The 20,372-nt window shown below is 47.0% G+C and overlaps 1 protein-coding gene and 1 long non-coding RNA gene across 3 annotated transcripts in view; one reads left to right on the top strand and one right to left on the bottom strand.

Moving 5' to 3' along the window:
- Positions 1–20,372, top strand: part of LOC137654554 (uncharacterized) — a 339,292-nt gene that overhangs the window by 77,542 nt on the left and 241,378 nt on the right. The gene's annotated exons all lie outside the window — the stretch shown is intronic.
- The window catches only part of LOC137654553 (protein 60A-like), an 80,117-nt gene that overhangs the window by 1,912 nt on the left and 57,833 nt on the right, over positions 1–20,372 (bottom strand). The gene's annotated exons all lie outside the window — the stretch shown is intronic.

Genomic DNA, 20,372 nt, shown 5'->3' with positions numbered 1-20,372 from the left:
AGTTATATAAAATAAAAGGATTGTATTATTTTAAGAATATTTTTGTACTTTTGGTATGCTTTTTTTTTGGATATTCTACGATCTGTTTTAAAGATTATCTAGCGTTCATTTTTATTTATGCTATGCAGTCCTCAGTCTATCGTTACAGTAATACTCTTTGTATCGATATTTATGAAAAGTAAATTTTTCTTTAAAAACTAAGTTTTTGAATTATATTGAATAAAAGGAATGTCATTTTCCAATTATATTGGTAATTTTAGTCATTTTAAACATAAAACTTACCCGCTGGTTATATAAGAATGGCTAAAGTTCCTGGACGCCCGGCAGAAATTCAAAATCTCGCGGCAATCGCAGATATGCCAGGTGTATACTAGCGCCCTCGCGGTAGACAGCCCGAACTATTCCAACCAATTCAGACCTTCTCTGCCGCCATTGCTGGCTGGAACGATTGGAATTCACTAGCAACTTACTTTGATTTGGACGGTTTATTTGGTGATGTACACTGTCTTTTGATTTTGGGCTTTTGCTTTATTGATTTCTCTTTCATATTATCTTGAAATCTTTGTTGTTTTGGGTTTATTTAGATAGTTTTGACCCTTGTTTATGTTTTGATCTCTCTCATAACTATTCAATATGGCCGACCCCTCCCCTGTATATAGGAAGTGTATTAAAGGATGTCATACTCGTCTTCCTAAAGCTTCTATTGATCCTCATACGATTTGTGTGAAATGTAAGGGTAGAACTTGTACTTTTGGGGATCGGTGCGAAGAATGCTTTTCTTTGACCGAAAGTGAGTGGCTAGCTTTTGAGCGCTATACTCAGAGACTAGAGAGAGACAGAATTAGACGCAGTTCTTCTCGTTCTGGAGATTTACCTGTATCCAATGTCATTGATCCTAATCCTTCCGCTGTAGTGGTAGATCCCGAACCGAAGGAACCTACGATGAAGGATTTGTTGTCCGCGATTCAAGCTCTTGGCGTAAGAGTTGAATCGTTAGCGGTGGACAAGAACCAAATTATGTCCGAAATTAATTTGCTTAAAAGTTGTCGTACAGGCGACCTATCAAGTGCGAAAAGTTCGGCTAATGTGCTCAGTGTTGTGGAGGGTGTGTCTGCGCGATCCTGTCATTCGCCTAGCCTTAGACCTCTTTCAAGCTCCCGAACCCATGGGAGAAGTAACGTCGAACGGCAAAAGGGAACGAGAGGCGTCATCATTCGCGCAGACGTCCCCTCGAGCGTTCCTGCTGTCGTATCACAGGTCGCTCACCCTCACCATAGGAAAGGTGAGGTTAGCGCATTATCGCCATCTTCGGATGAAGTTACGCGTGACGAGGTCTGACATCAAGCCTCTAGACCTCTTAAGAGAAAAGCAGACGCAGTGGTACAGCAACACGACTCTCCTCCACAAGAGCCTGGCTGTAGCCATTGGGATACACTTGAGCGTTTTCAGTCCCTTGGCGAGTGTTCACATGCGAAACGCTCTGACGGGGGTTCTGAATTAGATAAAGGTTTGGTGCAGTCAGATTCAGAGCAGATCTCTGGTTCTGGTGTTACAGTTCATGCACCTCCGCTTCCATCAGACTGGTGTTCGTCTCCCGAAAGTGGGGAGCGTTTTGGAAGCGATGAGGGAGGCGAATTTTCATTGGAAAAGGCTGCACGCGTGTCGCGTAAGGGTAATCCCAAATGGTCTATGCTTTTGGGCATGAAGCAGCAACTCTCGTCACTTATGCAATCTTATTGGCCTGCTGTTGGCAGTGCGGTTGGGTGTTAGTCTTCCGGTTTAGACGCGTTGTCGCACAGGCGGCCTGTTGTCTCCGGTACTGACTCGTTGTCGCTCAGGCGATCTCCCAGCCGCAGTGTTCAACGACAGGTTGAGGTGGATACGTCTCATCAGGGACTTGCTTCTCAGCATCAATCGATCGCTCCTAGCGTCGAACGTCGGTCTTCCAAACGCGACGACCTTCGCCAATCAACGGAACGGGCCGCTAGGCGGCAGGACGGAAGCGGACGCGATACGGAGCGTCAGCGTCAGCCAGATGCTGTGCGTCAGTCAACCCATGACATCGCGGAGCGTCAGCGTCAGGCAACCCATGACACCGCACATCAGTCTGGTCACGACAGCACACGTCAGTCATCTCATGACGCCGAGCGTCAGTCTACCCACGACGGCACACGTCAATCAACCCATGAGGCCACGCGTCAGCTAATCCATGACGCTGCGCGTCAGTCTACCCACGACGGCACACGTCAGTCAACCCTTGTCGCCTCCCGTCAGTTGGATACTATTCCACAAACCGAACATGACAACAAACGCAAGGCTAGTGAACGTCATGCAGATGGGAATATTGAACAGTGCAAACGCGCCCACTTCAGCGCTGATGCGTCTACACAAGAATGACGCCTCTCTGAACAAGGCACTACTGCGACGGCTGATTTTTCGGAGGAGGAGCTGGATGAGGTTTTCTCCCCGGATGAACCGCTGGACGATATCTTGGAGGGAGAAGAGGATAAACCACCAACATTTGGTGGACCTCAAGAAGTTAATGCTGGTCTTTACGGAATTATTCCCAGACCATTTTACTCCTGTAGCCCTGCGTTCTCCGCCTTCGGAATTTACCCTTGGTGAAGCAGCAGGAGTGTCTTTGTTCACGAAGATGGTACTCTCTCGCTCCTCTATGAGGGCATTGAAGCTCATGGGAGTGTGGATGTATTCGAAGAAAGTCCTTGACAAGACGTGTTTCGCTTTTCCTCCTGCCAGACTAGCCTCCAAGTCTAGTGTTTGGTATGAGACAGGAGAAGTCTTAGGCTTGGGGGTTCCTGCCTCTGCCCAGGGAGATTTCTCGATAGTAGACTCTTCTCGTCGGCTAGCTATGAGGAAGACTAAAGTGTGGTGCTCTATGTCTGAGTTCAACCATCTCTTGAAAGGCATGTTCAGGGCTTTCGAAGTGTTTAACTTTCTGGACTGGTCTCTGGGAGCCTTGGAGAGGAAAGTGTCGGAAATGAAAGGCACTGACACTAGTAACCTCATTCAACCAATGTCATGCATGGACAAGGCAGTTAGGGACGGTTCAAACGAATTGGCTGCCCTATTCACAGCCAGAGTTGTGAAGAAGAGGGCAACTATGTGTTCTTTCCTCTCCGTGGGGGTCATTCCTTTTAAGAGATCGGAGTTACTTTTTGCGCCACTCTCCTCTGCACTATTCCCGCAAGAGTTGGTAAGGGAAGTTGCCGCTGCGCTGACCCAGAAGGCTACCCATGATCTGGTTGTCAAGACGGCTAGGAAGGTGCTGCCTGACTTCATTCTCTTCCCGTAGACCAAAGGAAGTTACTTCGTTTCCACATTCCACTCGGCCATTTCGTGGTAAACCTGCCGGAAGGGGTAACTTCAGGCCCGACGGGAAGAAGTCCAAGAAAAGAGGAGCTAAATCCACTCGAGGCAGAGTCTGACTGCCCTTTCCTTCAGATAGCAGTAGGGGCCAGGCTAAATTACTTCTGGCAGGCCTGGGAGAGAAGAGGAGCGGAGCCTTGGTCCGTTCTTGTTTTAAAGGAAGGATACAAAATCCCATTCTTCTCAAAACCTCTGTTAGCCACAGATCCTATGGATCTCTCGCCCAAATACAGGGAAGGACCAAAGAGGCAAGCCATGCGGCTTCAGATGTCTCTCTTACTAGAGAAAAAAGCGATAGAGAGGGTGCGGGACTTAAAATCGCCAGGGTTTTACAACCGTTTGTTCTTGGTCCCCAAGAGTTCGGGGGAATGGAGGCCAGTTCTGAATGTAAGTGCCCTCAACAGCTACGTCCAGAACTCGAAGTTCACCATGGAAACTCAGAAAACCGTGCTGGCAGCAGTAAGGAAGGGCGACTTGATGGTATCATTGGACCTCCAGGACGCTTAATTTCATGTCCCGATACATCCGAGTTGCAGACGTTATCTGAGGGTCGTGTACGGGAAGGAAGTCTTCCAGTTCCGGGCCTTATGTATCGGTCTCAACACAGCTCCTCTGGTATTCACAAAGATCATGCTGAATGTGGCGAGCATGCTACACTCAAGGGGCATCAGAGCCTTCCTGTACTTGGACGATTGGCTCATAAGAGCCTTCTCGGCCGATCACTGTTTGAAGGATCTTCAGCTTACATTGAATTTGTCAAAGGAATTAGGACTCCTAGTGAGTTCAAAGAAGTCACAGCTGACTCCATCCTAGAAGATTCATTATTTGGGGATGGAGATTCAGAGTCTGACTTTTCAGGCTTTTCCATCGCCTGCAAGGATTCAATCAGCTCTCCTAAAGCTTTGCGCCTTTATAAAAAAGGACGTCAGTTCGGTGAGAGAGTGGATGAGTCTTCTGGGGACCCTCTCGTCACTGGAAAAGTTTGTGTCACTGGGGAGGCTGCACTTACGCCCCCTTCAATTTCATCTCAATTATTATTGGAAGAAAGGGGACAGTCTCGACAGGGAAAGTATTCCCATTACGAATCCCATAAGAACACACCTTCAGTGGTGGAACAACGTACACAGACTTCAAGAGGGCCTCTCGTTTGAGCAAAAGAGCCCAGACCTTGTGTTTTTTCCAACGCCTCAAAACTCGGGGTGGGGAACAACCTTAGGGAAGGCAGAGATCTCAGGTCTGTGGACAAAGGAGCAAGAAAACCTCCATATCAATCAAAAGGAGCTTTTAGCAGTGCATTTAGCCCTCAAAGGCTTCGAGAAACTAGTCCTAGGCAAAGTGGTACAGGTCAATGCCGACAGCACCACGGCTCTGGCTTATATAGCAAAGCAAGGCGGGACTCACTCGAAGTCCCTTTATAAGATAGCAAGACCTCTTCTCGTATGAGTGGAGGAAGGGAAAGTTACCTTATTGACACGATTTATTCAGGGAGTCAAGAAGTGAGTGCGGACAGACTCAGCAGGAGGAATCAAGTTCTCCCCACAGAGTGGACATTGCACCTAGATGTTTGCAAGAGACTGTGGTGGCTATGGGGCTGTCCTATAGTAGGCCTGTTTGCAACCTCGAAGACGAAAAGGCTGGAGACATATTGCTCGCCAGTTCCGGATCTCGAGGCAACTCACATAGACGCGTTCCTGTTGGATTGGTCACACGGATGTGTACGCATTCCCACCTTTCAAAATCCTGTACAAGGTGTTACAGAAGTTCGTGTCTCACGAGGGAACCAGGATGACCCTAGTGGCTCCTTTCTGGCCGTCAAGAAGTTGGTTCACAGAGGTACTGGAATGGATGGTGGACGTTCCGAGAAGCCTACCATTAAGAGCAGATCTTTTCAAACAACCTCACTTGGCAAGAAACCATCTAAACTTCCGAGCTCTACGTCTGACTGCCTTCAGACTATCGTAAAACTCGCAAGATCTAGAGGATTTTCGAAGGAGGCAGCCAAGGCTATTGCAAGAGCAAGGAGGACTTCTACCATCAGGGTGTATCAGTCCAAGTGGGAGGTATTCAGAGAATGGTGTAGAGCTAACTCGGTTTCTTTATCCAGTACCTCTATAGCACAAATTGCCGATTTCTTCTTAAATCTTAGAAATAAGCATAACTTTTCCTCTTTGACTATTAAGGGGTATAGAAGTATGCTGGCAGCTGTTTTCAGACACAGAGATTTGGATCTCTCCAACAATAAAGACCTACAAGATCTTCTTAGGTCTTTTGAAACTTCTAAGAGGCGACAACAAGAATCACCTGCCTGGAATTTGGATGTTCTTAAATTCCTCATGAGTGACAGATTTGAGCCTTTGCACTCGGCCTCTTTTAAAGACTTAACCTTGATGTCTCTTTTCTTGGTTAGTTTGGCGACAGCTAAAAGAATCAGTGAGGTTCACGCTTTGAGCAAGAACATTGGTTTCCGAGACGGGAAAGCCATATGCTCCTTGCAGCCTGATTTTCTGGCCAAGAATGAACGTCCTTCCCATCCATGGCCTAAGTCTTTTGAGATTGCTAATCTCTATGATGTAGTGGGCGAGGAGTTGGAGAAGGTGCTCTGTCCTGTTAGAGCGCTAAGATTCTATTTGGACAGAACAAAGAATTTGAGAGGCAACTCAGAGGCTCTTTGGTGTGCAGTTAAAAAGCCTGCACTGCCTATGTCAAAGAACGCCTTATCCTTTTTTATAAGGCTCTTGATAAGAGAGGCTCACACCCAGTGTGGTGAGGCAGACCTTAAGCTGCTCAAGGTTAAGACGCCGAAGTTAGAGCCGTAGCTACTTCGGTGGCTTTTAAACAAAATCGTTCTCTGCAAAGCATAATGGATACAACTTATTGGAGAAGTGAATCTGTATTTGCACCCCATTGTTTGAAACATGTCCAGACTCTTTATGAGGACTGCTTCACTTTTGGTCCATTCGTCGCGGCGAATGCAGTTGTAGGTGAAGGATCTATCACTACGCTCCCCTAGTTCATAGTACCCTTTTTTCCCTCTTGGAACTTGTATAGTTTTATGGTTGTATGTGGAGATTGGTCGATAGTCTTCCGCAATCTTTTATTTGGTCAGGTGGTCTTTTTGTTCCTTGAGAGCGCCCGGAACAAGGGTATTAGTTGAGGTTATGGCACCGTTTGACAGCTCCTAGAGATCGTCAGCCCCCTGGGTGGACCGCTGGATCTCCTAAGGGGAGCAGACAGAATGAGGCAGAGAACCATTGCAGTCAGCTTCCTTATCAGGTACGAACCTCTTAAGTTTGTTATGTTTAACTCATAAGTGAATTTCCAATTACGTTGCTGTCTCTGACCCACCACCAAGGGTGTCAATCAGCCATTCTTATATAACCAGCTGGTAAGTTTTATGTTTAAAAATTATATTTTCATAATAAAATAAATTTTTGAACATACTTACCCACTGGTTTTATAAGTTATAATCCCACCCTCCTCCCCTCTAGAGACCTAGGGGCATGGAATGTCTGAATTGGTTGGAATAGTTCGGTCTGTCTACGGTGAGGGCGCTAGTATACACCTGGCATATCTGCGATTGCCGCGAGATTTTGAATTTCTGCCGGGCGTCCAGGGACTTTAGCCATTCTTATATAACCAGCGGTAAGTATGTTAAAGAATTTATTTTATTATGAAAATATCATGTTTACAAATATTAAAGAGAATTAGCGTTCAGTTAATTTTTATACGACGTAGTATTCATGACAATTGATATAGTCTCACGATTCTTTGGATCGTTGTTTACTTGTTCGTTTTTGGAATACAAAATTTTTTCGTATAATATTTATAAATGTTCCAATTGTTAAATGTGACTACAGTATTTGTCTTTTATTGGAACCCCTTAATATAAAGGGTTGATTTAAATATATATAGATATATTCTTTATTCCTATATCTATTCATGTAATATGTTAATATTTTATATTAAATATTTTGCTACATTTTATATGGGATTCAGTGACTATTGCATTCCCATTCAAGCCCTTGACAGAATAGTAAGTTCTCCCTCTATGGGCGTGTATACTTTTGGTTTTATACCAAAGAGTCAAAAATGCAAATTTTTAGTGCTAAATTAGTTTAGTGAATTTTATTCAATACAGTGGAGGGTGCTTCTGTTCGGACCTGTCGTTATCCTAGCCTTAGACCTCTTTCAAGCTCCCGGACCCATGGGAGAAGTAAAGTCGAGCGGCGAAGGGAAGCGAGAGGCGTAGCCTGGCACTTACTGTCTTTTAAGACCCGAGTAGAAGTCCCCTCGAGCGTTTTCTGTTGATGATCCCCAGAACACTCGCCCTCGCCGTAGGTAAGGTGAGGTAAAAGGGTTTTCTAACTTTAAACGATATCGCGCTTCGGGCGCGAAGCTGAAAACAAAATTAAAATCATTTTTGACAGGTAATGAGCATTTAATGTTCTTACCTATTAAAAAGAGCATGATGGTGCTCGCCAGGTGGCTTAGCATGGCGCTTGCGCCAAGCTGAACGTGGCGCCTTGCGCCAAGCCGAACGTGGCGCCTCGCGCCAAGCTGAACATGGCGCCTCACACCAAGCTGAATGTGACCCTTTGCACTAAGCTGAGCATGTCGCCTCGTGCCAAGCTTAACGTGACACCTCGCGCCAAGCTGAGCGTGACGCTTCGCGCCAAGCTGAGCGTGACGCTTCGCGCCAAGCTGAGCGTGACGCTTCGCGCCAAGCTGAGCGTGGCACCTGGCGCCAAGCTGAGCGTGGCGCCTGGCGCCAAGCTGAGCATGGCGCCTGGCGCCAAGCTGAGCGTGGCGCCTGGCGCCAAGCTGAGGCTGACGCTTCGCGCCAAGCTGAGTGTGACGCCTCGCGCCAAGCTGAGCGTGACGCCTCGCGCCAAGCTGAGCGTGACGCCTCGCGCCAAGCTGAGCGTGACGCCTCGCGCCAAGCTGAGCGTGACGCCTCGCGCCAAGCTGAGCGTGACGCCTCGCGCCAAGCTGAGCGTGACGCCTCGCGCCAAGCTGAGCGTGACGCCTCGCGCCAAGCTGAGCGTGACAACAACAGAACGTTGGTCATCTACCTTTCACTAGACACAATCGGCATAGCTCCGAGCGTCTGAATCGCGAGCGTTTTTTAATCGCAATCGTTATTATTCTGAAAGTCACTTGGCGCCGGGCGTCAAGAACTTTTATGACATCAAGTAGAACTTGATGTCTACAGGACTATGAGCGTCTAGCTTTGGAACTTTGTTACGCCAGGCGCTATATTAAGAAATAAATATTAACGAGAAAGATTTTATGTTCTCAGACCAAGGCCTGCTTGAACTAATTCTTGGTTGGGAGAGCTAGAATTAAACCTCTAAAGCATTGAGGTCAGAATTCAGAACCTTAAGGAGTTGACTCCTAGGAAACAAGACATCTCTACCTAGGTTAGAGACTTGTAGGAGGAAGGGAGTGACTTTCAGAAACTCATGAGAGTTTTCTGAAGGGTTTCCATTTTATTTTTGTACCTGCTGCTCCTCGTTCCGCCTTTAGAGTTTTTCACTAAGGAAGACGGCAAAGGAGTCTCAGTTTATTATTTTATTTTTATTACTAGCCAAGCTACAACCCTAGTTGGAAAAGCAATATGCTATAAGCCTAAGGGCTCCAATAGGGAAAGGTGGCTCAGTAAGGAGAGGAAATAAGGAAATAAATAAATGATGAGAATAAATTAACAATAAGTCATTCTGAGAAAAGTAACAAAGTCAAAAGACAGTGCTGATATGGCAGTACTTTAGCGCATCCTCAATGCAGCATAAAGAACCTAACTGCTGATGTTGGTGCAGCAACACATTCAGCTGCAACAGCAGGAAGTGCATTAGAGCTTTTGTAAGAGAAGGCAGTGCCTCCCTTTTTTGCTGTATACGGCCTTTCAGGATGTCAGAAGTTGGCAAAGCTTTAGTTCAGACTGATAAGGATCTTGTTCCTGAGTCTGGTGTTACGGTACAGGCACCGCCGCTTCCGCCAGACTGTTTTCCGTCTGCTGAAATGCGGAGCGTGATGTAAGCGATAAGGAAGGCGAGTTCGCGATCCAAGTTTTCTACACCGGTGTCACCTAATTTTGATCCTGGTTGGACTATGCTGCTGGCATGAAGCCAACGGCTCTCATCTGCTATGTAGTCTTATCAGCCTGCTGTTAGCAAAGCGATGGTTCGTCATGATTCTTTTCAGGACGCGTTGTCACACAGGCGGCCTACCAGCAAGGTAATTTTGAACAGCGTGATAAGGCTTCTATATCCCATTTAGTGTCTCTTCTTGATACCAGACATCAAACGGCCAAGCGTGTCATAGAGTGTTTACCTTCCAAGCGCGGCGACGATCGCTAGGCAGCTAAGCGCGACATTGGGCGTCAAGCTGAACATGACGTCGAGCAACAAGCTCGTGACGTCGAACGTCAAACAAACCGTGATGTCCAACGTCAGTCACATACTGTTCAAGCTACGTCCAGAGGACAAAACCTCTCTATGGAGACTCATAAGACTTTGCTTGCAGCAGTAAAAAAGGTCCACTGGATGATCTCTTTAGATCTCCAGGATGCTTACTTCTACTTCCTCATCCATCCGAACTTCAAGCTACCAGAAGGTTCGTGGGGAGGAAGTTGTCCAGTTTTGAGTTCTTTGTTTCGGGCTAAGAACCACCCCTCAAATAGAGGATGCGTCTGTGACGACATATCGTTGTGTCCTATCTTAGACCTCTGGAAAGAAGTATTCCAGTTTCGGGCCTTAGGCTTCGGCCTCACCACCGCCCCTCTAGTCTTCACAAAGATCATGATGAATGTGGCAAGCATGCTCCACTCAAGAGGCATCAGAGCCTCCTTGTACTTGGACGGTTGGCTACTAAGAGCCCCCTCACTCAATCGCTGTCTGGAGGATTTGCGTCTGACAATGAGTCTGTCAGAGGAGCTAGGACTTCTGGTGAATTCAGAGAAGTCTCAATTGATCCCTTCCCAGAAGATCCTTTATTTGGGGATGGAGATTCACAGTCTGACTTTTCAGGTTTTTCCATCACCTGCAAGAATACAGCTAGCTCTCCTAAGGCTTTGTGCCTTTCTAAAGAAGGAGTTTTGTTTCAGTGAGGGAGTGGATGAGACTCCTGGGAACCCTCTCTTCACTAGAACAATTTGTATGTCTGGGGAAACTAAGTTTACAACCCCTTCAGTTCCATCTCAATTGCCATAGGAGCAAAGAGAACAGCCTCGACAAGGAGAGCATTCCTCTTACGGAACCAATAAAAGAGTGCCTTCGTTGGTGGAACAACCTAAACAGGCTCCAGGAAGGTCTCTCTTTGAAACAAAAGAGCCCAGACCTTGTGTTGTTTTCCGATGCCTCGGACTCGGGGTGGGGAGCAACACTAGGAATGTCAGAGATTTCGGGTCTGTGGACAAAACAACAGCAAAGTCTCCACATTAATCAAAAGGAGCTGTTAGCAGACCTGTTGGCTCTCAAGGGGTTCGAGAAGCTAGTACTGAACAAAGTAATACAAATCAATACCACAGCTTTGGCCTACATAGCAAAACAAGGGGGAACGCATTCGAGGCCTCTTTACGAGATAGCAAAAACTCTTCTCATTTGGGCACATCAAAGAAAGATATCCCTGTTGACAAGATTCATTCAAGGGAAAAAGAATGTGAGGGCAGACAGCCTCAGCAGGAGGATTCAAGTTCTCCCCACAGAGTGGACACTGCATCTAGATGTATGCAAGAAACTTTGGCGGATTTGGGGCCGCCCTCTCATAGATCTATTAGCAACTTCAAAAACCAGAAGACTAGAGAATTATTGCTCCCCTGTTCTAGATCTCGAAGCGTCGCACATAGACGCGTTCCTGATGGACTGGTCACACCTAGATATGTAGGCTTTCCCTCCATTCAAAGTGCTGTACAAAGTACTACAAAAGTTTGTGTCTCACGAGGGAACCAGATTGACGTTAATAGCCCCCTTCTGGCCGTCAAGAGGTTGGTTCACAGAGGTACTGGAATGGATGATGGATGTTCCAAGAAGCTTGCCATTGAGAATAGATCTTTTTGGGCTCAAGCCATGTCGTCCTGATGGAAGTTCCTATAGGGTAGCTTCCTAGGGTATATTACAACTATGGCGATATTCCCAGAGAATTTACCTTAAGGTACCCAGAATTCTAACTCCTGGAGCGAATATCCCTAATAAAAGAACCAGGGATATCGCGAAATATCAGAGGACGTATTCTTGACACGCCACCTGGCAATCTGTACCCCGAACAGAGATAACACTTCGAAGGGGTCAATTGGCAAGAAAACGAAAACGAGAAAGAAAAAGGAGAGCCGCTCGCAAGGCTCTCTCTTCTCCCGTTTTGTAAGCGTGCATTGCGCCGATCCTGGCGCCATCTCCATTCCTTTTTGCGTAGCTTAACAACTCGGTGTTTTTTCCTGTGTTTCTCGCAAAATCTTGGATTTAATCAAGTTATTATGCTTTCTCCAACTTCGTCTGCCTCTGATAAGTTGAGTATTATTTCTTTTATGTATAAATGTAGGCTCTTAGTAATTTTTAAAGTGATTAATATTAATAATCTTTGTTACAAGAGCCGTTGCCTACCGAAGGCGTCCTGGACGCTGTCGCTCGCTAGGTATGAGTTTTAGTTAGCCAGAGCGACGTTCCCGGCTGTTTTGCTTTAGTAATTTTAGCTGTCTAGCGTTACATAGGATTTCCTTTTTCGTGCTTTTAGTATTTATTTGTTTTGGCGAAGTATTCGCCAATTCTGGCCTACGCTAGACCGTGTAGCCTAGTCGTTTGGCCCTAGTACTTTCCTGCATGATTTTTGGATTTCCGAGTGTTTTAAAATTTTATTGAAGCTTTAGGCAGTTTTATACATTTAAGATTATATTGATTATTTCCAAGATAGTATACGAGTGAGTTTCGGTGATTTAGGTAATCGATTCTCTTGGCGACTAGGCTAAGTTGCCTATGGGGCCTTAGTATACTTTCTCATACTCCCCGGTTGCTTTCTTTTCTTCGGAGAAGGTATGCAATCCCTTTCCCTCTGTTTAAGCCTTGGGCTTAACCCTAGTGGTTTATCTGAATTAACTTTCGATACAACTATATTGGGGTGTTACTGTTCCTTCCTGTTCCAGCAAGTCTGGCTTCAGGGAGGGGGCAGAACATCAGAGTTCTTAGTCTGAGTCTGTGATTGTCTGGCTTGGGGTAGAGTCTCCCTCGCTAGTCTGACGCAGACATAGGAGGCTTAGCCTCCTTAGGTCACTTCCGAAGGTTTCTGTACGAGATGATTCCTTCTTCTTGTGATCTAGCAGACTATTCCTTGTTGCTGTTCTTGGTGGCGAGGATAAGATCCTTTCCCTGGGAGTAGCAACACCTTCCTTGCTTTGGTTCAGTGGGGGTTGGCAAGTATTGCTGGCCTCCCTCCTTGGATCTTCCTTAGGTTAAGATGAGTTTTCTTGGCTGCGGGTGATTCTTTACTAAAGCAAGGTTGGTAGGACCCTCTTCGTCCCTTCCCCCTCTTTTCTCTGTAATGGCCTAGCCGTTACAGTACTGTACGTCATTCTACATCTGGACCTAGTATAGGTTAGGATGTGGAGTTGACTCAGTCCCTTGCCGGCCGGCAAAGGTCCTCTGCTTTGAGTGCTGCCCGGACCTCCCTTGGTCCCTCATCCATGTCTGTCTGTAGAGCCAGACGACATTGGTCAGGAAGCCTGAATTAGATTCTCCCCTTCCTTGTATGCACTCTTTCCGATTGCCGGGCTTTGAGGTAGTACACACTCTTATCCCGGCATCCATTCTGTTTTCTTCTAGTGTTGTACCCTAGCCGGCTGCCGGCCTATGTGGCCGGCAGTTGGACAGTCGGAGTTCTCTGGTTCTTTTGCAGCTGGCCGGCATCGGTTGTATACCTTTGCCGACCGGCTATTGTCACGCCTTTGTCAGCCGGTCGCTACGAGCGGTGGCCGGCAGCTGGGTGCTACCTTGTGTAGTTGCCGGCCGGCAGTCATTGCCGGCCGGCACTGGCTGTTGCCGGCCGGCACATGGATTTGAACCAGCGTTCTGCCGCCTTATAGCTGTTAAGTAGTATACTTCAAAGCTAGTTATGGTGAGTGCCGGCAGGCACATTACCTTCTATACTGTACCAGTATTCTTCAGTATAGCATATACTGTAGGGAGAAAACTATAGTATAGTATTGTTACAACACTGTGTTTTCTAACACTTTTGTGTTGTCTTGCACAGCCCTTTGGTGTTGCCTTACAGATAAGAAAGTGAGTTCTTTCTTGTCTACTATCCGGTATTTTAAAATCATACCTTAGGTGTGAGCTACACCTGTTTCCTCTGGAAATTTTTCATTGGTTACTCTAGGACAGATTAACCATACGATTTTATTATCTGGAAGGCTGCAACATTTGACTGTGCGGGAAACACAAGTGTGTGTCTTTCCTTTCAGTTTTGTTATGCTAAACTGTGCATATCCAGTGATACGAAGTTCACTTGATACTCATGGAAATTTCCTCTCTTTACAGGAGGACCATCTGAAGTGCGGAAGTGTTTTCTGCAACGTCCGCAGCAAGAACTTCTGTGGACATGAGTTATGTAGGAGGCACGCAGCATGCGCTGTCTTCAAGGGTGATCTCCGGTATTGGGACCCTCAGGTATGTACCGTGTGCTCTAACCTGATTACTGAGGCTTTTGATTCCCCTAGGACGGCGGAATCAAGGGATTTAGCAAGGGAGAAGCTTCGTGCCTGGGTAAGGGGCTTCCAGAAGAACACCTCTGGACCTTATCTTCCAAGTGAGAAGATGAGGGCTTACCTTTTCTCCAGGGCATCAGCTGATGCAGTGATTCCCCAGCCTCAAGAGGAGATCCCCCTAGTTCAGATCCCGGTGGATGCTGAAGTCGCGGTCGCCTTGCAGGACATCCAGTTGGACGACAGGATGTCAGACGTGTCCGAGCGTCTGGAGGAAGACCTCCTGGCAGAAGGCCAGGATGAAGATCAAGCCCCAGACATTGTAGAGGAGGAGGCCGACGAGGCGTCGGCTGCTCCGGTTCAGGTCCCTGAACCTATTCCCTCAACATCGTCCGCTCTCCCAGTAGAGCTGGGACAGGCCCTCTCCTCCATTGTTGGAATGATCCAACAAATGCAGAAGGAGAATATTGAGAAGGCGGCTGCAATGGAACTGCAGATGCAGAAGCTTGCAGCATCACGTGGGCCCCAGAAGAGGCTCAATGTGAAAGACCTTCCCTTGTGCTCAGATGCTAACCCGTGGAGATATGCTGAGCACCTGCCGATGACGATCGGAAAGATCGTCATGTCGGATAAGTTGGGTTCAGTTCCCCTAGAGGAGGTGGAATTCTGGCCCAGCAAAGGGTCATATCCGGACTGTTATGTCCGTTTGAGGAAGGAACCAGCTTCAAAGGAGGAGACAGAGCCGAAGGAGGTCATAGTGATGGACCATGCTAAGGCTCAAGCTTTGCTTTCATCTACAATGAAAGAGAGGGGCTTCACGAACTCAAAGGTGGCTGCATTGAGTAAGAAGCACCCTTCCTTTGTGTCCTCTCCTGCTAGAGCCTTCCCCTTTTTGCAGAAAGGGTTTGCGGCTGTGTTAAAAGCAGTCGAGGCTGGCAAGCCATGCCCCTCCTTGGAGGAGTGTAAACCCTTGTCGCTGGCCCTACCTATGGACCACAAGGACTGGAAGGACGTCCATCTTACCTTCTCAGTCGGGAAGTTGGAGGCTGATATTGCCGGACGTCAGTCCGGTGAGAACCTCCCTAAGCTGTCCGACTTTCTTTTGCGGAGGGAGCTCGAGACGAAAGAAAGACTGGCTGCCTCGATGTCTCTTCAGACCACTCTTGAGACGATGGCAAGTGACCCCAAGGTCCACGAGATGTTCATGGTAGTGGCCAAGACTCATCTGGCCACAGTGACGAAGGATCTTTACAGCTTCGTCAGGGCGAGGAGAGCTTGTAGGGAGTTTGTGTTCGCCTCGGCTGCGGTGAGGCACGAGCCAAGGAAACTAATCCCCTCCAACATTTGGGGCAAAGACCTTTTCCCTAGCAAATTGGTCAAGGAGGTTGTTGATAAGGCCGCCACGGAGAATAGGAACCTTCTCCAGAAGTTGGGCCTGTCTATCAAGAGAAAGTCTTCCCCGGATGAGGGTCCCTAACCAAAGAGGAAGACTAAGAGGACTAGGCTACCTTCTCGGCCGGCCAAGCCATTTAGACAGCAACAGCAACAGCAATTGCCGATGCCTTCAGTGCCCCAGGTGGTGGCACAAACCCCGACCACATTCCAGTGGGTACCCCAAGCCGTGTCGACACAGTCCCCGGCATTCAACCCAACGTTCGAAGGGCAGTCAACTTCCTTTCGAGCAAAGCCTAGAGGAGCAGCCAGAGGCTCGTCTAGGCGCCCCTCAAGGGGAAGGGGATTCAGGGGTGGTCGCGGTCAGGGAGGCAAGACCTCAGGACAACAGTCCAAGTGAGATGATACCGGTAGGAGGGAGACTTCAGAATTTTCGGGATCGGTGGACCTTCGATCCCTGGGCCCACAGCCTACTCAAGAATGGACTGGGCTGGAGCTGGTACAGCACTCCACCCCCGTGCCCTCGGTTTTTCCAACACTTCACCCCCGTTCTGGAGGAGTACATCCAAGATCTGTTGGAGAAAAAAATGATCCAAAGGGTAAAGTCCATCAAATTCCAAGGGAGGCTGTTTTGTGTTCCCAAGAAGGACTCGGAAAAACTCAGAGTCATTCTGGACTTGTCGCCACTCAACAAGTTCATAGTGAACTGTAAGTTCAAGATGCTAACACTGCAACACATAAGGACCTTACTGCCCAAGAGGGCATTTACCGTCTCCATAGATTTGTCAGAAGCCTATTGGCACGTTCCAATCAATCGTCGACTCTCCCCCTACCTAGGGTTCAAGCTACAACGAAGACTATACGCCTTCAGAGCCATGCCATTCGGGCAAAATATAGCCCCAAGGATCTTCACGAAGCTTGCCAGCGTAGCTCTCAAACAATTACGCCTAAAGGGAATTCAGGTAGTAGCCTACCTGGACGACTGGCTGGTGTGGGCAGCATCCAAGACAGAATGCTTGCAAGCTTCCCTGCAGGTGATCCAGTTCCTAGAGTATCTAGGCTTCAAGATCAACAGAAGAAAGTCTCGACTTTCTCCATCTCAAAAGTTCCAGTGGTTGGGAATCCACTGGGACCTAATGTCACACCAATTCTCCATCCCGGCGAAGAAAAGGAAGGAGATAGCTGGTTCTGTCAAGAGACTTCTGGATTCCGAAAGGATATCAAGACGCGAACAGGAGAGAGTACTGGGTTCTCTCCAGTTTGCTTCGGTAACAGACCCGGTGCTAAGAGCACAGCTAAAGGATGCAACCGGAGTTTGGAGAAGTTATGCATCAAACGCGCGAAGAGATCTGAGAAGACCAGTTCCGCTTCGTCTACGTACTCTTCTCAGGCCTTGGTCCCAAGCCAGACTACTAAAGAAGTCGGTACTTCTTCAGCCACCTCCCCCGTCAGTGACTATTCACACAGACGCCTCGAAGGAGGGGTGGGGAGGTCATTCTCATCGGAAGAAGGCCCAAGGGACTTGGTCCAATCTATTCAAGACATTTCACATAAACTTTCTAGAAGCTATGGCAGTGCTCCTTACCTTGAAGAAAGTCTCCCCGCGTCGCTCGATCCACATAAGGTTGGTGCTGGACAGCGAGGTGATTGTGAGATGCTTGAATCGACAAGGATCAAGGTCGCCACCTCTCAACCAGGTGATGTTGGCCATCTTCCGACTGGCGGAAAAGAAGAAGTGGTACCTGTCGGCAGTTCACCTTCAAGGAGTCCGCAATGTGACAGCGGACGCTCTATCCAGGTTCACACCGATAGAGTCGGAATGGTCCCTAGACGCAGGATCGTTCTCCTTCATCTTGAGTCAAGTCCCAGAACTGCAGAAGTGAACCCTCGCTACTTCGCGGTTCGACAATCGCGGATTCACCACTTCGCGGGGTTTTTCCATAACCCATATATATATACATATCGCGGATTTTCCGGAAAATTCGAAAATACCGCGAAATCTGAAGACCCCCAAATACGATATTTTGTTACCTGTAATTCCATTAATACTGTAATTAGTAATATCTGCTCTTACTGATTGTTCATTGCATTACATATGATAAATAATTCAGCACAGAAAGAAATAAAACACGAAAAGAGAATGTGATCATACGATAATTCAGTACGTAGTAAAATTAAATCGAACATGAAACGCAAATCAGATGCAGTCATACCATATTAGAATGGTGTGTACTGTAATGGATGTGCTTCTTTTCCATGAATCTTTTGTATGTATACGTACGTAGTACAGTACTGCATCCAATAATATTCTTTGTTGCAAAAATCACATTTCGAATAAGCGTACGAGAGAGAGAGAGAGAGAGAGAGAGAGAGAGAGAGAGAGAGAGAGAGAGAGAGAGAGAGAGAGAGAGGCGTAAAATAGCGTACGTAAATTTTTATTATTATTGTTATTATTATTATTATTGTTGTTGTTGTTAATAAAATTATTATTGTTATTATTATTATCATTATTATTATTATTATTACTGTACAGTATTATTATCATTATTTATTATTATTACGGTATTGTACTTAATCTACGTACGTTCAGTATGCGCGGGGCATCTTCTATGAGTAACCAACGCATCATAGTACTGTAAGATGGGTTGTGATTGGTTCAAGCGCTGATAGATGACGAATCAGAACTCAAGTTTTGTTATCTAGCCTGTGATTGGTGTTTTGCCCGCATCTTCTACCCGCAGCATCAAAGTTCTCGCGGGGCTGGATCGTTCACTCTCTGTTACCGCGTATCGCTGAGTAGACGTTCTTAAGTTTGTGAAGTTTAATCTGTGCTGTGTGCGACCTTTTTAAGTTGAACTTTTTGTTACAGTACTGTACGTAAATCCTACTGTAATGGCTCCCAAGCGTTCTGCTTCTCTTAAGGCTGGTAGTGAGCCTAAACGCCACTGAAGGATGATGACGATAGCTGAGAAGGTTACGCTTCTCGACATGTTAAAAGATGGTAGAAGTTACGCGGCCGCCGGCCGCCATTTTGGCATCAACGAATCCACCGTTCGCTACTATATATCAAAAAGGACGAGGCGAACATTAGAAAGACGGCTGCAATCACCTTTAGCAGATCAGCGAAGCGAGTCGTTACAACGCGTAATAAAACGATCGTACGCATGGAAGGTGCTTTAGCTGTGTGGATTGCCGATTGCCGGAAGAAGAACATAGCGTTGGATACGAACACCATCCAAACAAAGGCTTTGAGTTTATATGAGAATTTTGCTGCAAAGGAACCTAAAGACGACGACGGCAACCATGCTGAAGATGATGATGATGCAGATGATCCTCAACCAGGGACATCCACTGATTCCCAGCCTCAGAAACGTTTTTCCGCAAGCAAAGGATGGTTCGCGAAGTTTCAGAAACGCTTCGCCCTGAAAAGCGTTTCCCTGCATGGGGAGTCTGCTTCCACTGACACTGCCGCTGCTGAAACTTACGTGAACCAGACGTTCAAGAATATTATCGCCGAAGGTGGATACAAGCCGGAACAAGTCTTTAATATGGATGAGACTGGCTTGTTTTGGAAGAGAATGCCGTCGCGAACTTTCCTGTTCAAAGAGGAAGCCAAAGCCTCTGGCTTTAAGGCATTCAAGGATCGCGTTACCCTCGTGATGTGTGGCAATGCTGCTGGATTTTTGTTAAAGCCGGGGCTTATTTACAAGTCGAAAAATCCTCGCGCTTTGAAAAATAAAAATAAGAATCTCCTTCCCGTGTACTGGATGCATAATCAAAAAGCATGGATTACGAAGATGCTGACCTCCAACTGGTTCCACCAGTGTTTTATCCCGCAAGTCAGCAAATATCTCGTAGAGAAGGGCTTGCCATTCAAGATCCTTCTCCTTATGGATAACGCTGGTGGACACGCAACTGACCTGTCGCATGAGGGCATTCAGGTTGAGTTCCTGCCACCCAACACCACGTCATTAATTCAACCGATGGACCAGGGGGTTATCAGGGCGTTCAAGGCCCTCTACACGAAGAATACCTTGGCGGACCTCGTTGCGTGTGTGGATGCTGCCCAAGATGACGAGGATGAAGATTTCAACTTGAAGGCGTACTGGCGGCAGTACACCATAGCCACGTGCCTGCAGAATATTCAGAAGGCACTTCAAGAGATGAAACCTGCAACCGTGAATGCGAGCTGGAAGAAGTTGTGGCCCGATATTGTTTACGACGACAAGGGATTTACTCCGTCGGAAATCCAACACTCTGCAATACGGAAATCTGTGCAGTTGGCTGCCATAATTGGAGGTGACGGGTTTGGCGACATGACGACTGAAGACGTCGACGAGTTGTTGGACTGCCATTCCCAGCCCCTAACTGACGCAGACCTCGAAGACCTGACGAAATCGGCAAGTGAGGAAGAGAGTGATACCCAGGAAGAGACCCAAGAAAATGTCGAAGAAACGGGCTTAACATTAGAACGGCTTGCCAAGTTCTGCAACCATATCAAGGAGGCGAAAGAAATTTTACAAGAGTGGGACGAGGATATGGTTCGCTCGATGCAATTCTCCAACAAGGTCGATGACATCATGACTCCCTACAGGATGCTCTTAGAGCGAAAAAAGAAGCAGCGGCAGCAACTTCCGATCACAATGTTTTCCAGCCTCGCAAAAAAGAGCCAGTTCCTCCTGCTAGTACGCCTTCGGAAGAAATTGAAGAAGTTGAAGAGGTGTCCCAGGAAAAGACACCTCCGTCTGAAGAGACGTAAAATACTATCATTGACTGCACAGTAGAACACATCATCAGCTTCATCATCATCATTTCTACTGTGCAGCAAATTCATCGCCATCACCATTCAAGTTTTTCTTCAACTTCTTTCGTGGTGAGTACAGTAACAATCTTTATTTTTTACTTTAAT

Source organism: Palaemon carinicauda, chromosome 15 (genome assembly GCF_036898095.1).
Source record: "Palaemon carinicauda isolate YSFRI2023 chromosome 15, ASM3689809v2, whole genome shotgun sequence".
NCBI classification, from domain to species: Eukaryota; Metazoa; Arthropoda; class Malacostraca; order Decapoda; family Palaemonidae; genus Palaemon; species Palaemon carinicauda.
This window is presented reverse-complemented; position numbering and strand designations above follow the sequence as displayed.